This window comes from Manis javanica, chromosome 1, assembly GCF_040802235.1.
Source record: "Manis javanica isolate MJ-LG chromosome 1, MJ_LKY, whole genome shotgun sequence".
In the NCBI taxonomy this organism is placed as follows: domain Eukaryota; kingdom Metazoa; phylum Chordata; class Mammalia; order Pholidota; family Manidae; genus Manis; species Manis javanica.
Genome location: NC_133156.1, coordinates 119,616,381 through 119,622,072, shown reverse-complemented (window position 1 = coordinate 119,622,072; position 5,692 = coordinate 119,616,381). Strand labels below are relative to the sequence as shown.

Genomic DNA, 5,692 nt, shown 5'->3' with positions numbered 1-5,692 from the left:
AATCCCTGCCCTCTGGAGCTGAAAAAATAAATAAACCACATATTATGTTACATTTGGACCATAGAACAAAGTTATTCAGGAAAGCAGGATGGAGATTGGTGGTACAATTTTAATGACAGTGGTGATTAGCAAGGTGCTCACTGATGCAGTAACATTTGAGTCAAGTCGAGGAACAAGGAGGCCAGGGTTGAGTGGACAAAGGAGGAAGTAATAGGGACACTCCTATTACTAGTGTCAGGAGGTGTAGGATCTCGCAGGCCATTCTGATGATGTTGGCTTTGAGTGGGGCTAAGTTACAAGAGTAGTTGGAGGTTTCTAAACAGAGGCATGGCATGACCCAACTTAAGTTTCATTGGGATCACTCTGTGCTGTGTGAATAGATGATGAGGATTCAGAATTGAAGCCGGAAACCAACTAGGAGGCTATGGAATAATCAGCACAGGCTCCGGCAAAGGAGAAGCAGTCATTGCTGAATCAAGAGCCAGCAGAATTGGCTGAACATACTGGATGATTTTTGTGAGAGAAAGAGAAGAGCCGAGAATGACTCCAGGGTTGCTGGCCTGAGAAACTGGAAGGGATGACTGGACATCATTATGTGGTCATCTGAAAAATGCAATGTCTTGGTTCCAGAAGAAAAGCTGCAAATTCAATCAATGGTAAAATAATTTTGTTTGCGTTGTACACATTTTAAATGTGTGAATTTAATTTGAGCAGGCGCTGAGATGACATTTACTATGGTCTTTTCTGGAAATAATAGATTGTCTTTAAAAATCATATAAACAAGACTTTAGAAAAGAATCTTTGGAGAGGAGTATGTATCAAAACTTACTAGACAGATTGTCAAGCAAACAAACTCTCTGGGCTTCATTGCCAACTTAAGTGAAGATAAAGGGTGAGGTGGTTCCTAGGTTTGGGCATGTAAAACAAATCTCCTTAGTTGATTCCAGTACATGAGTCCTCAACACCCAGCCTCATCCTTCTCATTTCCATGCCAGCCCCTCAGTCTGGTGAGAACTATTGTATTTTAAGAAACTAGCCAATGTCTTAAGTACATGCAAAGCAACTTGGAAATGATTTGTGTATTATAAACTGCACAGTGGCTACATTCTTGCATTCCTTAAAGTAGGTTTCTTCAGGGTCTCTATCAGCATGCTGGAATTATGGAAGTCTAAGACATTTTGAAACCATCCAGTCCCAAAAATAGACTTAGTAGTGTGTGCTGAGGTTGACAGATTGACAAGTGTTTATTGGAGTTCTGTTTTAAGAAACATTTTGAGGTTGCTTCTGGGGCTAAGGGTTCACTGCGACAGATGAGCAAAACTGGTCATAAGGGCAGGATGCAAAGTGACTCGGCGTATGCATGTACCTGCCATCCTGTTCGAGGTCTAACGTCTTATTTCAGGAAGTTTGCCCACGGGCTGTAGACTGTCAGTGGTCCCTTCATTCCTTCCAGCATACTCCACAAACTTGGCGATCTGTATTACCCTAGAAAATAAATGCCCCCATATAGATACATGCACATATTTCTATACATGGTAAGAACTTGAACATTGGAACCAAATAGCCCATAATTCAGACTCTTCAGTAATCTAGACCCACCTGAATTACTGGACTTTTACTGTATATGAAGGGCAATTTCCTTAAACTTAAAAAAGCCTTTGTGTTGTTTCTATTTGTTTCTTCCTTTCAATTTGTTTTATTTAAAAGTATTTATGATTCAGCATGAAGTGGAAACAATGAAATAAGAGCTGTATTTTATAGACTACAGTGGAGTGGATTTACAGCTAACACTATGATCCACAAAAACTGGCATAAAGAATTTTTTCTTTCTGTCTCCAGGGTCATGGAATGTAAAGGAAATGGCTGAGCCACAGCTGCAAACAATTACTAAGCATTTTCAATGGTCTTGGGAAATGCCATGAATTCAGAGCATCACTTCAGAAGCCTGGATCACACCCCTGTGAAGAGCGTTGCCATCAGACGAACCCATATTCTCTGCCTCCTCGGCGAAATTTAAGGATTTAAGGATCAGACCTTTATTGAGGCTCGGTCTTCTGACACCTAAAATAAAAAACCTCTCTCTCTTTTTCTTCTTGACCTTTCTCTCCTTGCCTTGCTTTCGTTCTGTCTTTCAGAATATATTTCGGATGATTCCTTCAGTTTTTGCACATCACCGTAAATGCAAATCCCTACTGGCTGGTAGAGAACCACCACTCCATTCTGCACATTCAGGAGGAAGTTTTCCTTCTGTTCCCTCCAACACAAGTGAGCTAATCGTGAAATGCTGCCTGTATGAACTTTCCTATTATTTTTTGCCCTGGGGATTCCTGAGTTTTAGGTCACTAGAAGAGAAGCTTTTCTGAAGAAACTTAACTCATATGTTAACCCATAACATAAAATGCAATTGAAATGTGCATAGTAAACTATGGCTGCTGTAGCCAACTTTAACTTGTGTTCAGAGAAAAAGTGCTCTGTGGGTGGGAGCCATAGCAGTTGGAGGCCTGAAAAAACACTTTCGTGACTTAACTGAAGATCGGATGGGAAGACTTGGTCGGCTGATGTCAGTACTGGCCTGTTTGTGGCTATCACACCAGGCTCTTGATTACACAGTGGCCCCAAGTTGCACCATGCAGACCAGAGAAGGTGAGCGATTATAGACTCAACTAGTCTTTTATTAACAGTTTACCTGTTGTATTATCGCCACAGTGAAAGAATAACTGGGCAAGATCTGGATGAGCAGAACACTGGCAGAGGCATTAGAAAAGACACTTTGATCTCCTTTCTTCTGTATTTTAAATGAGCAAATAAAAATAAATAACATCTCTGCCCTGACGTCTTGCCCACTTGCCATAAAGTTTCTATCCAACCTTAGTCTAGGGCACAGGCTGAAGGGGTGGGGAGTAGGGAAGCAAAGTTCTGGAATCTCTGTCTCTTCACCTTTGGGTGGTTTCAGATCTCAGAGTGAATTCCATGTGAAGGGAAAGGGTCCTCGTGCTTTTCCTTATCTCTGTGAGTCCAAACCAAAATCAAATTTTCGGATGATCTGTGCTCAGGTATGGAGAATATTTATGAGGATGTCATTTACTAAGCTTGAGCTCAACAAAGGAGTGTTTGATTGTGATGTGTCGAAGTGGAACTTTAGGGTGCAACCAAGAAAGCGAGATCAAAGTGTTTAAATTGGATAATGAAAAACATATAGCGTTAAGTCTAGATTTAGGATTAGAAAGAAAGTATCCCTATCACTTTGGGTTGAATTATTAGGGAACATAAACATTTTAGATTGCAAACATCTGAAGCAAAGTTTTAGCTGTTGTTTGTCTCCTCTTTCTGTCTCCCCTCATTATATTTACTAAAGAAAATATAGTTTTTGTACATGTGGTATTACTTCCCAGTGAACCACATAACAGAATGATCATCTTCATCTGCTGGGTGACCAGCAGTCTGCACAGAAAGACAAATTCATCCTCACATCAGGATTTTTGATAATGACTGATCTCTGGATTTTTTTTTTGAGTAGTTCACATCTTTACATTTATTAAGCCATTCTTGTAAAGATAAATTAAGCATCTTCCCTATGGTTGTAGACATTATGGAAATTGGCAGGAAATACAAAAAAAATAATTGGAGAAATACCCGAAGTCCTACAACCGCCAAGATTTACAGGGAACCTGCCAAAACTGCAACCACTTCAGCTGAAGTAGGTAAGGCTGGAGATGCTGCATTCTAATTGAAAGAAAATGAAGTCATATATATAACATATATATATATATATATGTTACATATATGTGTGTGTGTGTGTATATATATATATATATAACAAAAATAATGAAGTCTTGTGTAATTCCATCTTCTTAAATAGAAAGAGAGGAATTAGGTAAATTATGCAATGCTATGTGATAGATTGTTGATGAAAATAAGAAAAAAGAAATAATGAACTAGGGTTGAAGGTAAGGACTCAGACAGATGAATCATATGTAGGATGAAGGGAGCAAGCCCTTCACTTTTCAAAGACCTGTTCAATTGACTTTCTGGTATCATTAAGGGCTTTATAGACATTTTTAGAGAAGTTACTTAATATGCTAATAGTTTTACCTTGTTTAATGCTTTTATCCAAGGTGACTAGTTACTCACAACATCCTCTCTCCCCATTTTAATGACTTTTATGATGTTGATTTCTTTTATTTTCTTTATAGTTTTACTACTGCTCTGTGCATTTGCAAGTAAGATAATTTTATTTGGCCTGTTTTTGGACTTTATGTCAAGGGAACGATACTGTAAATATTGCTTCATGTTTGGTTTCTTTTTATGTTTTATGTTGTTGGTTAGCTTTGGCCTTTTCATTTGCTTGGATGTATAGTGTTCTAGTCTATAAAGACAACCTGTACCACTGTTGGCTAACGTTTGTGTTGTTTCCAGATTAGGTTATTATAAACATGTTATGAGCATTCTTGTTCATGTGCCCTGGAATACACGTTAGGCATTTCTCCAAGGTGTAGTCCTTGCAGACAAAGGACTGGGTCATAGTGCTACATCACGGGCTTCACCTTCACTATATGATGTCGCTTGCTTTTCCAGAGCCTCACAAATTTACCTTCCCATTTACAGTGTGTGGCTGTTTCTCCTGCTCCATATCCTCATCATCACTTGACACTGTGGGACTTTTAAGCTTTGTTCATCCATGCATTACCTCCTCACAGTTTTCATTTGCATTTTCCTGATGGAGAGGTTAAGCATCTTTTCATATAATTATTGGCCATCTAACTGCCCTCTTTTTGTGATATACTTCAAGTCTTTTGACCATTTTTCTATAAGACTGGTTTCTTTTCTTACTCATTTGTAGGGGTTCCTTACATATTTTGAAATCTAGTGTTTTTTTGAGATTATATATATGATTGGAGATATGTGTATATATATATATATGGGAGAATGTATATATATAGTTGGATATATTTAATTACAGATGTAGACAGTTTTTATATATATCTGCATATATATAAATATGTATGTATTTATATATGTGCATATATACATATTTTATACACATATGTATATATATAATTTCTAATCTTTTCTTCACTGAGGTTTAAGAATAGGGGAGGGTGAGTTCTGTGCCATTGTAATGATTGATACATATCTAGAAGACAAAAAAGTGTTAAGCCATACTGGCTTGATGTCAATACTATATATACTTCCTTGTTATTATTATTGTACTGTCAAACTGAGAGCATATGAAATCATTAGCAGAACACTATTGAGGTTCAGAAAAACAAAGATTGTAAATAAACCTAGAAGGGACCCTAATGGTAAATACATCCCATCAAAAATGCATGTTACTGATTTAAAAATGTGACTCAGCAGTGGTTCATAAAGTGCCCAGGACAGTAATGAAACAGTCCTTGAATCCTCCTGCAGTGCTCTAAAGAGTGTTCAAGTGTTAGGAAGAAATCTCCCACCCATTCCAGTTAGCATAGTCTTCTCTGTGAGGCTTGCTCCTGAGAAACTGTTTTTGATATCAAAAACAAATCACAGGCTTGAAGAGATGGCACAAATTTATTGTTCTGTGACTTCTTCTTTAAAACAGGAAATACTTGGGGAGAAAATGTCCCGTATTTATTTCCTACAGAATGTTGGTTTTTCAAACTTTCCTGATCAGGCTTCCTGCCTAGTGAGCTGGAATCTTAATTTCAGAAAT

General features: G+C 37.9%; 1 long non-coding RNA gene across 1 annotated transcript; it reads left to right on the top strand.

The window, feature by feature from the left end:
• Positions 1 to 271: 271 nt before the first annotated feature.
• On the top strand, positions 272 to 2,095 carry LOC140848929 (uncharacterized). The gene is made up of 2 exons (XR_012130242.1): positions 272 to 656; positions 1,840 to 2,095. It is a non-coding gene; the product is annotated as an uncharacterized lncRNA (long non-coding RNA).
• The last annotated feature ends 3,597 nt before the right edge of the window (positions 2,096 to 5,692 follow it).